This window comes from Papio anubis, chromosome 5 (genome assembly GCF_008728515.1).
Source record: "Papio anubis isolate 15944 chromosome 5, Panubis1.0, whole genome shotgun sequence".
Lineage (NCBI taxonomy): Eukaryota > Metazoa > Chordata > Mammalia > Primates > Cercopithecidae > Papio > Papio anubis.
Window position 1 is genome coordinate 132,663,820 of NC_044980.1, and position 12,032 is coordinate 132,675,851.

The 12,032-nt window shown below is 44.1% G+C and overlaps 1 protein-coding gene across 2 annotated transcripts in view; it reads right to left on the bottom strand.

Moving 5' to 3' along the window:
- Positions 1-12,032, bottom strand: part of NRG2 (neuregulin 2) — a 200,619-nt gene that overhangs the window by 132,370 nt on the left and 56,217 nt on the right. The window lies entirely within an intron of this gene.

Below are 12,032 nucleotides of genomic sequence, written 5' to 3' on the forward strand. Positions count from 1 at the left end.
TTCACAGATGAGAAAGCTGAGGCTGAAGGAGGAGGTACTAAAACACCACCAGTCTCCTGACAGGTGCTTATCTTTTCCAGAAGCTTAGACCCTAGCGGTAGGACCAGCTGTTAGGTTGTTACTTATGTGCATAATTCCCTCCTTCTGAGCAGGAGTCAGAGGATGAGAGAGAGGAAGAAAAGCATAAATGGTTAAGAGCACTGCATGGGAGTGAGAGAGCCCATAGTTAAAGTGCTCACATTGCTTCTGCACAGCTTTGTGATCTGCCAAGTTACTTAATTTCTTTGTGTCTCACTTTCCTCTTCAGTAAAATATAGATAATAATGGTGCCAACTCGAAGGACTAGTCTAAGAATTAATCAGATGAATGGATCGCCCAGTGCCTGCCTCAATTACAAAGAAATAGTGAGGAAATCTGAATAAAGTGTAAATTTTAGTTCATAATACTATATTAATATTGGTTCATTAATTATAGCGAATGTACCACACTAATGGTAAGATGTTAATACTACAGAACACTAGGTTGGGATATATGGAACTCTCTGGCCTATCTTCACAATTTTTCTGTAAACCTAAAAGTTCTAAAATAAAAAGTTTATTAAAAAATATAAAAAGGAGTATCGTAGGTAGAAACTGTCCTTGTTATAGAGGGGAGCAATGATGAACCATGTCCCTAACAATCCAGAAACAGCCAGAAATAATCAAGTGGCAAGTCAGCCAGCCCATCAAGCTCTTAATGTTCAATCAACTCGAGTCTGCTCCAAATTCTAACCAGAGGTATCAGCAGACAATGGGATTGGCAGGTGTCAAGGTATCAAGAGAAAGTCTACTAAGTTGGAAGTCAGATAGACGCCTACGTTCAAATTCTACATCTACCACTTCACAACTCTTTGACCACGAGCAGAGTCCCTCACCTCCCTAGAACTCCTTTTCCTCCTTACCTGTAGACTATTTCTCCCTGGCTAGAGCACAGAGTTGCTGTGAGGCCAAAATGAGAGATGTGGTCGGTAGCCTCTAGGTCAGCCCCCCCAAAAATCTCCATCTCCCGGAATTCTCGTTCTTGTGTAATCTTCTCCCTTGAGTGTGGGTTGGACTTATTGATGTGCTTTTAACACATAGAATATGGTGAGTGATGGGATGTCATGTCGCAGATTAGGACATAAAAAGACTGGCTTCCATTTTGGACTGCTTGTCCCTGGGAAGTTAGCTGTCATGTTATAAGGGAGCCCTGTGGAGAGCCTCATGTGAGTGTGCTTGGAAACAGATCTTCCAAAGCCTGCCAACAACACACGAATGAGCTTCGAAGCTGATCCTGCAGCCCCGGCTGAGCCTTAAGATGACTGCAGTCCTGGAGGATAGCTTGACCGCAATAGCACGAGAGACTCTGAACCGGAAGGACCCAGCTAAGTTACACCTGCATTCCTGATACACAGAGACTGTGAGATAATAAATGCTTGTTGCTTTAAGTATACATTTTGAGATGATTTTGTATGCAGTAATACATAACTAAGAGGCCACGTGTGAAAATACTGTGTTGGAAACTAAGAAATTTGGTAACGCCAGAAACAAAACAAAGCAAAACCCTCAGGCCCATCAGATCCCATGGAAGGCCCCTCCACTTTGTCACATCCCATGCCATTTCTGCTTATCACTGCCTCTTCCTTCCTCTTACTCCCTGGACCTCCAGAGGCAGATGGCTTTGGTGATGACAGCCCATGAAATTCTCTCTTAGCAGTCCTGGGGGCCAGGGACACGTAAGTGAGGCAGCCCAGCTCTCTCTGCACTCTTGAAAATGCAGGGACCCTGCTTCAGGTCAAGCCAAACAGTTATTTCAATACATATTCCAGCCCCAGCTCTTTGGGAGATTTGTCTTTCTAATTCACAGCATCATCAAAAAAAAAAAAAAAAAAAAGGATATCTTCACGGTACCTGGTTTTGTTCCTTCCAAGGCTGTCCTCAGGACATAGAGAACTTCTCGAAGTCAGAGTCCAAGCCTTAGATCCACAGGGATGTGCAGATAAATAAGCTCTGCTCTTAGCCCAAGTCTGCTTTCAGTGTGTACCCTCCAAGACAGACACTCCATCCTCATGCCCACCATTCCCCAGGCAGATATCCTTGAAGGTTGGGGGCAGGAAAATACCTTCCAAGAAGAGTCTAAAAGTCACTGACTGCCATTCAACACTTCCAACCCCAATGAGTTCTGTGGGGAAAGGATGGAGAGAATTGTCTGCTCAGACAGGATGGGCCCCACCTGAACACCAGCACTAGTCTCTACAATCAGCTGGCTTCAATACAGAATTTTCCATCCAGTTTCCTTCCCTGTCTTTTCCTCCTACCACTACAAATTCTCCCCACAAATTTTTCTGAGCTTGTCAGGCAGCTCCCTTTCCCTGGGGAATCTCCCTCCTACTTTCCTGTCCCAAATGGTGAAGTCTATGCATCTCGACTTGATTACCCCCTACTAGGAGCTTGGTTGTGCAGAGAAGTGGTTTCTGTAAATGCGTCTCAGGGGGGCAGGCAGAAGGATGGAGACACTAAGCCTTAGCTCCTGGGGCACAGCATGGCTTTGAGGAGTTGGGAAAAGCATCAACAGTGGCAGCAGCTTCCTAAGGAGGGCTCCCTGTGGTGTGACTGATGCAGAGATGAGGGCCCAGAATAGAGTCAGCAGCATCTAGGCTGGGCTCGCTATACACGCTCTGAGGCCAGGCAGATGAGAGCTGTTGTTGAGTGCAGAGCAATTGCTCACACCCAGCACCAGCCTGAGCAAGCTGCTCATTTGGGACTGGGTGCTGCTGCCTTACCACCTGTGCCCCTCCGACATCCACTTCTTCCAGAGGTGGCTTGGAGCACTCTTCCCACTCCTAGGGTTGGAGTTCACAGGCAGGAAAATGTAGCCCACTCACTCGACATGGCCACGATGGGAAGGGCCGGCCTCCCCAGCAGCCATGGTCCTGGCCTGGGTCTCCCTCGTGTGGGACTCTTACGGAGTCTTAAACCGCCAGGCTGGCAGTGTTCAAGTCCTGCCTCTAGAAAGCATTCCCTGTGGCTGTTTCCCTTCTCTTAACACAGGGAAGTTAATCCAGAGAGAGTCCAGGTGGCTGTGCAGAGCCAGGCTGAGGCTTTGGTTCTATCCCAGGCACCAAAGCCCAGGGATTCCCTCAGGAACAAAGGAGTGGTCAGAGGACAGGTACCAGAACTCCTAGAACTCCATCTAGGGCTCCATGGTTCCAGGAGCACCATGAGGAAGACCCAGTTTAGCATTAGAGGCTCCAGGCTGCCAGCAAAAAAAGACTCTTGTCATGCTTTGCATGTCCATTTAGTCTGGCTCTACCGGGCTGTGGGCTTTGTAGACAGAGGCCTGATCCTGTTTAAGGCTGTGCCCTAGCACAGAGCAAGCTCCCGGTATCTGCCCTCCTCCCTTGAGCCTGCTAACCTAGAGGGGACGCTGGAGAGGAGGCATGCGAAGAAGAATGAAGAATGACAGTGGTCTCTAGGGGTGGCGCTGGAGAAAGAAGAGCTTGACAGCAATCTCCAAGGTTGTGCCAGCATAGAGCATGCTTGGACCAGTACCATTTAGCTCTTAGAAGACACCTTACATGGCTCAGGGGTTGAGGTGGCCTCACTGAAAGCAGAAAGGAATTAATTTGGTGGGAGTAAACAGCAAGGCATGGCTTCCCACACCTCCTCACTCTAGGGGTTCTTTCTACTCCCTATTTTCTGTAAAGTGAAGCCTAAACTCCTCTGCCTAGAATTCAAAGCAATCTACAATCTGGCTTCCTCCCCCGCTCTGCTCCTGCGCTCCCAGCCACTCATCCTACAGCTGCCCGGCATGATCCTAGGGCACTCCTGAGCCTCAGCGCTGTCCAGGCACATTCCCCTCCCTCCTAAAGCTGCTCCTTTCCACCTCCCTGCCCTCTTTACAGTGGATCCAAACCTCCAGGACTATGTCCTGGCCCCCGTTCTCTGGGAAACCTGTTCTAATCACTTCAGCCCACACCAATCTCTGCCTTTTCTAAACTCCTACAGCACTCCTGGCCTGTACCATGTGACCTGGCACATTTCCAGCAGCTCACATTGTTCATTAGTTAGTTGCTTTTCTTCAAGTCGTAGTCAATTAGAAGGGAAGAGCTATAAGAAAGCCAGCAGAGCGCATCAGTCCTAGACAGTGAGTTTCCAGTTCTTTGAGAGTTGGAACCATGTTGGAATTGTTCTTCTGTCTCTTCTGCCTCAGGGCAGCTCAGAAAATGCCAGGAGTTATTTCTTTACAACTTTCGGGTGTTATCCTCCTCCCATTCCCTTGCAAGGCGCCTTGCTTTCCCCTGGTCCAGTGAGCAGAGGACAGATCTTTTGTGTAGTACTCTTAACTCACTGAGGAGTCGTCTTGCCCAGGGGCAGCGGAATGAATGGGGAAATTTTTATGACTTGCCTCCATCAGAAACTGCCTTCATGGAGGTCCATCCCACACCCCTGCAGTTCCTCTCCCCTTGCTGCTTCCCTTTATCAGGCTTTATCAGCCCAGCTCCCAACTCCACCAGGCCAGGCCCTGATGTCTGGGGGATTAACCTCTCTGACAGCTCAGGACCACAGCTTCTGTTTATAACACTAGGTCTTTGGCTATGGGAGCCTGGGAAGTGTTGCACATTCCTGTGGACAGGGAGGAGCCATTCATAAGATGCTCCTTCTTGATTCTCACAGTCACTCCCCTGGAGGTGAGCAGATGGCTCAGAGGGAAGGGACCCCCCTTCCCTTCCTCATTTCCACAGAGCAGGATCCAGCCTATCTGAAGATTTGGAGGAGAACGTGGCTGTGAGTTTGATTAGCCACTAAAAACTGCCTCCAAGAGAGCTGAGTCCCAAGGCACCCAGTGTCAAATGAGAAAGGTCTCTGTTTCTGGGGAGGTTTCAGTCCCTGCATCTGAGAGTTGTCCCCAGGACAGAGCTGGCCCAAGGCAAGGCGTAGCCTAAAGGGAAGGCGGGCCCATCTGGATCTGCTCCTCTTCCAGGACTTTTCCAGGCCAGATCTGTAACAAACTCCGTGTGCTATTTCTTGGCCTTATTTCTCTTTCAGTCCCTCAGACGCTTTCCTCCATTGCCCCTGGTTCTCCATTGCTTCCTTCCACTTCCAGCAGCCCTCAACCTCATGATAAAGAGAAGGCAAAATAACAACCTTTGCTTATGCTGTTATACTTTCACAGATACACAATTTCATTAGATTTTCACAATATTCCTTTATGTCAGACAGGTTAAGGATTAGTCTCCCTATTCTAATAGGTGGGACTACCTTAGAAAGACTACAGAAGTAGTCTTAGAAGAAGAAATGATGGGACTTGCTCATGTTATTAAGATATATAGGGTATTGACTGTAACTGAGAGTTTCAAACACTTTGGCAAGAGCTTGTTTGTTGATCCTTTTAAAAGGATACCTTGTTGAAACTCCCTGCTCTCTCATACTGAAAGCTTTCTTACCATAAATGATTTGTTTTCCTGGTATAATACAATTCCAAAAGAGAGAAATAGACACTAATTCAACTGCTCTACCCTGTGCCAGGATCATGGAAACATTCACCTCCCATTCACAGAAATGTCTCAACTGCACTGGGCAAGCAAGAATTTACATTAATAATGAATGAACAGGTATTTGCCATCAGTCTCATCAATGCCTTGTATTTTATATATATTAAAATATTTAATTATATCAGCTTTACATTCTGGCACAGTAATCTCAGTTCTAAGAATTTCTTTTAAGGCAAGAGAGATAAGCACAAAGATTTATACATGAGGCTGTTCAACATAGCATTATTTATAATATATGAAATATTTGGAAGCAACTTATAAACGGCCTACACTGGGAATTTGTTAAATAAATTTTGGTGCCTTCCAATGATGGAACATCAGCCATTAAAAATGAGGTTTCTGAAGAACGACTAATGATATAGATAAATTGTCACTATACAATATTAGGTGAGAAAAGCAGTATGCAAAATTACACGAACATTAAGATCAAATAAGGAGAAAAAATGTATGCATGGAAAATGATTTGTAAGGAAAATTTCCAAGACTTTATCATTCCAATTTTAGTATATGTGCTGCCAAAGCAAGCACAATTTCCAAGACTTTATAAAAAGATGTACTTCAGAATGGAGAGGTTGTAAATAATTCTTCCTTTTTTTCATATATTTCTGGGTTTTTCATATTCCTACAATGAGCATTTATTAACTTTTAAAATAAGAAAATATAACAAATGCTAATTTTTGTTAAATTCCTTTTTGTTTCTCACAATAGCCACTGTCAGTATTTAGGTCAGGGGAAGTTAGCCCATTTTATAGATGGCACAATAATCACAGAGAAGCTAAGTGACCACTAAGGTCACAAAGTGATTTAGGATCAACATAAGAATCAGGGCCCACGTGTCCTCAGTCCCATTCTAACACCCCTTTTGCTTTGTGATATGGCCTCCACAGATGACTGCTTTTCTATTCCTTGTTCATGGTTTACTTTCAGCCCGGATACTTGCATAGTACACCATACTCATGCACATGTTCTTCAACCTTGTCTTCCAGGGTGTGCCCACGCAGATACTGACCTCACCTAGGGCCAAACCCCTGGGAAGAGCAGACTTCAGAGTAGGGGATGGGAGATGTAGATAAGTCAAAAAGTATTTCATTTCCTGTAATCCCAGCACTTTGGGAGGCTGAGGCAGGTGGATCACTTGAAACCAGGAGTTCGAGACCAGCCTGGCCAATATGGTGAAACCCCATCTCTACTATATATACAAAAATTAGCCAGGCGTAGTGGCACACACTTGTAATCCCAGCTACTTGAGAGGCTGAGGCAGGAGAATCACTTGAATCCTGGAGGTAGAGGTTGCAGTGGGCCGAGACTGCACCACTGCATTCTAGCCTGGGTGACAGAGCAAGACTCAGTCTCAAAAAAAAAAAAAAAAAAAAGTATTTCATTTCTACCTAAAGGGCCCAAAAGAGTGCCAGGCAGTTGGTAGGAACTTATTAAATAGTTTCTGGTCTTTCTCCATGGGCTGTTCTAAGCACTGTACCTAGCACAGCTGGCTTCTGACTTCCTGGGGAAGCCCAACCTTTGCTGCCCCTCCCCAAACAGGAACAGCACCTCCTCTCCTCACAACCCAACAAGTCAAACTTCCTAAGGCAGTGATTCAGAACCGTTTGGGGTTATTTAACTTCTGAGAATCCGATGAACGCTATAGACCTTCCTCATAAAAATGCATGCAGGCTTACATCCACATATCTGTTCATGATTCAAAAAGGTTTACAGACCTTCTGAAGTTAACCATGGGTCCCAGGCTTCCCGATCTCAGGGGACAGCTTGCCCAGGCAGTGGGAAAGCCAAGTCCCCTCTCCTCAGAGCTCTATCCAGAGCTGCTTCTTCCCTTGCCCTTTCAGCTTACACCTTTCTGCTTCATTGAGCCCTAATCAGCTCCTTTCTGAGAGGTGACTCAGGGCAATTATCCACACTCCCCTCAACTCCCAGTGACCCATTGGGAGGAGAGGGGAAGTGACTTTCACAGAGTCATACAATGAATCAGTGTGCAAGCCAAGACTAGATAGAATGTGGCATGTGGGGCTCCCAGGGCTATATTTAGGCCACTGGGAAGAGCTGCTTCTCACAGCAGGGTCTGGACAAAGGCAGGGTATAAACATAGTCACATGTTTAACCCAGCTCCAGGATTAGCAGAAAGAACACAGAATCTGGAGCTTAATCACCCCAAGCACTCCCTTCTTGCATCTCCAAAATGCTTAGGAGAAACTCCATCTTCATCCTGCACAAGAAGAAACTGAGGTAATAGGAAGGAAGGAAAAATTCCAAATTTCTGGCGTTAGCCTAACATTTGTCCTTAGGTCCACTGCAAACACATGCAAAACTTCAGCCTGTCTATGTGTCAGGCGTGGCCCCTGGGATATCCTCCCACACCCCAGGACCTTGCACTAGAGGAAAGGGGCTTTGGCGTAGGTCAGTCAATGATATAAATTGGTGATCTGACTTCTCTTATAAAGCGCACACACACACACACACACACACACAGTCTTTAAGATATAACTGTGACACAACTGGAGACCCTTACTCAAGACCAGAGAGAAAGAAGCAAAAAGAACCTAGACATAAATGAGAACTATTTTCTAGATGAGCAGGGAGAAATCCGGCAAGTCATATTGATTGATAACAATAACTCCTACCCACCCTCACTGACCATCTCAACCGCATACCTAAAAGAGCCCATGGGAATATTTCTGGAGTAAACCAGCCTCTGCAGTGATGTTCTGTAAAACATTCTGTGTGATGGAAATGTTCCATATCTGGGTTGTCCAATATGGTAGCCACTAGCACATGCGACTCTTGAGCACTTGAAATGTGATTAATGGAACTGGAAAACGGAATTTTTCCATCTTATTTATTTTGATTAATTGAAATTCCAATTTAAATTGCTTCCTGTGGCTAGTGGCTACTGTATTGGACAGCACAGCTTTAGAGGCTCTGAGGGGACATAAACTTCAGTAATTAATTAATTATTTTATATGCCTGCTTAACCTTTCCAAATTGACTCAGAAAAAAATCCCAGGTTTGTTAGAAATCCCCAAAGGCTCTTTAGGGGTTGGAGGTGGCCAGAGTCTGAGTGGAAGACTCTGGTAAGGAAAAAAGGGAAGAGATCTCTTTGATCCATATGCTAAGGAGCCTTTCTTAAGAAAAAGGATATTATGGGCTGGGCACGGTGGCTCAAGTCTGTAATCCTAGCACTTTGGGAGACAGACCAAGGTGGGTGGATTGCCTGAGCTCAGGAGTTCAAGGCCAATCTGGGCAACACAGTGAAACTCCGTCTCTACTTAAATTTTAAAAAAAACGCGGTGGGCGCCTGTAGTCCAGGTTATTCGGGAGGCTGAGGCAGGAGAATCTCTTGAACCTGGGAGGCGGAAGTTGCAGTGAGCTGAGATTGCGCCACTGCACTCTGTCTCAAAAAAAAAAAAGAAAGAAAGAAAGAGAAAAAGGATATTATGCCACCTCACATCCTGACTCATGCTCCAGGAAAGGACCCAAGGCAGGGGTCCAGTATGCTAAGGATGCCCACTGCAGGAAGCAGGGAAGTAAATGTTCTCTCTGACTGGGAAGATCCCAGCCAGAGAGTGCTGAGCAACCACACATACATCAGTCCAGGAGAAATTCACTAGAGAGATCTACCTATCTTCCACTGCCAATGGGACTGTCCCTGAATACAGAGCTCTGAATGGAGAAAAGGACAGGTCAACACTCTTTGGTGGATGTTGCCTTATACCAGTGTGAGTTAAAGTGGTACCATCTTTCATTTCGGGAAGCTAACTTGGTAATATGTATCAAAAGCCTTATTCAATGCACATATCCTTTGGTATAACAATTTCATTTCTGCAGGTTGGTTTTAAGAAATTAATTCAAGATACATATCTATTAGAATGGCCAAAATCCAGAACGTGACAACACTAAATGCTGGTGAGGATGTGGAGAAACAGGAATTCTCATTCATTGCTGGGCACAGCCACTTTGGGAGATAGTTTGACAGTTTCTTACAAAACTAAAGATACTCTTACCATATAATCCAGCAACTGAGCTCTCTGGTATTTACCCAAAGAGTTGAAAACTTACATCCATACAAAAACAAGCACATGGATGTTTATATCATCTTCTATAATTGCCAAAACTTGAAAGCAACCGAGTTGGCCTTCATTAGAGGAATGAATAAACCGTGGTAAATCAGTAAATGAAATATGCAGTGCTAAAAAGAAAAAAGCTATCAAGCCATGAAAAGACGTGGAGGAACCTTAAATCCATATTGCTAAGTGAAGGAAGCCAATTGAAAAGGCTACATATTATATGATTCCAATTGTATCACATTCTGGAAAAGGCAAAACTATGGAGAGAGTAAAAGGATCAGTAGTTGCCAGAGGTTGGGGCGAGGGAAGGATGAAAAGGTGGAGCACAGAGGATTTTCAGGGCAGTGAAAATACTATATGATACTGTAATGAATATATGTCCTTATACACATGTTCAAACCCATAGGAAGTACACCACCAAGAGTGAACCCTAATGTAAGATATAGATTTTGGGTGATAATGGTGTGTCAGTGTAGGTTTATCTGTTGTAACGTGTGTACCACTCTGGTGGGGGATGTTGTGATTGGGAGGCTGAACATGTATGAGGGCAGAGGCCATATGGGAAATCTCTGTACCTTCCTTTCAATTTGGCTGTGAGCTTAACACTGCTCTAAAACAAATAGTCTTAAATATAATGAAATTGGACCCTATCTCACACCATAAAAAAGAAAGACATTAATTGAATTTGTATGAAGATTAAGGTACAAGGATGTTCATTTTAGACCTTTTATTGGAGCAAAAAATATTGTAAACAATCTAGATGTACCATAAGAGCAGACTGTTAAATTATGGAAGCTTTGTGAAATAGAATATTCCTTGCCTCCCACATCTAAGTCATCAGAGCAAGTTCTCCATTACCTCCAAAATAGATTCTGATTCCGTTCATTACTCTCCATCTCAATGGCCACCATTCGAGAACAATGCCTCACCCTCCTTCATCTGGATACTAAACATCCTCCTAACTGCTCATCCTGCTCCAGCTTCTACTCCTTTGATCCGTTCTTCACATAGCAGTCAGAGCTGTCTGCTTTGCTGACTGGCTAGCTAGCTAACCATTTGTTTAAAGTATTGAAAGCACCCATAAACCTACCATATTTGGCCCCTATCCATGCCATATCCTAACGCCTCCCATGCAAGGCAGCCATCAACCTGAATCCTCACTCCCTTGCTTTCCTTTTTATATCGTGTTATTGCATCTATAACAATTCCTAAATATACATATTTTTAAAGTTTAAAAAATTTAATAAAAATAATATGTGGCATGCAAGTTTTGCACTTAGTGGTATTTGTTAAGATTCACGCATATTGTTGCATGTCACCACAGTTCGTTCATTCAAACAGCTGTGTAATATTTCACTGTAGTTACAGACTTAGTTCATTCAGTCTTTTGTTGATGGGCATTGAAGAGTTTTTCCTAGGTTTTTATTATTATGAATGATGCTGTTATGAACATTGTGATCCATGTCTCTTATTGTATATGTGCAAGAATTTTTGTTGGATATATATCTAGGCATGGAATTTCTGCATTTTAGGGTATGTAAATATCAAACTTTGTTTGCCAAACTGTTCACCAGTTTACATTCCCACTAGCAATATATTATTTTATTTTATTTTATTTTATTTTGAGACAGAGTCTTGCTCTTATCACCCAAGCTGGAGTGCAGTGGCACGGTCTCGGCTCAGTACAACAACCTACGCCTCCTGGGCTCAGTTGATTCTCCCACCTCAGCCTCCCAAGTAACTGGGACTATAGGTGCACACCACTACACCAACCTAATTTTTGTATTTTTGTAGAGACTGGGTTTCGCCATGTTTCCCAGGCTAGTCTCAAACTCCTGGGCTCAAGTGATCCACCCGACTTGGTCCCCCAAAGTGCTGGGATTATAGGTGTGAGCCACGGTACCCAGCACCCACTAGCAATTTTGAAGAGATCCTATGGATCTAACTTCTTTCCAACACTGGTATTATCAAACTGTTAAAGTTTGCCAAGCAAATGGGTGCTAAAAGTTATCTAATTGTATTCTTAATTTGCATCTCCCTGATCACTAATGATATTAAACATCTCTCCATGTTTTTATTGATCTTAAGTGTCTCCTGTTCTGTGAAATGCTTATTTGCCCATTTTTGCTTATTGCCCTAATTTTTAAAAATTAGGTTGTTTGTGCTTTTCTTATTAATTTGTAAGAGTTGTTTTGTGTGTATTCTTAATCTTTTGCTGGTTGTGTGTGTTGCAAAGACCTTTTACCAGTCTGTAAATTGTCTTTTCACTTTCTTTAAGGGGTCTTTTGGTATATAATAATTCTCAGCAGGGCGTGGTGGCTCATGCCTGTAATCCCAGCACTTTGGGAGGCCAAGGCGAGTGGATCACGAGGTCAGGAGTTCAA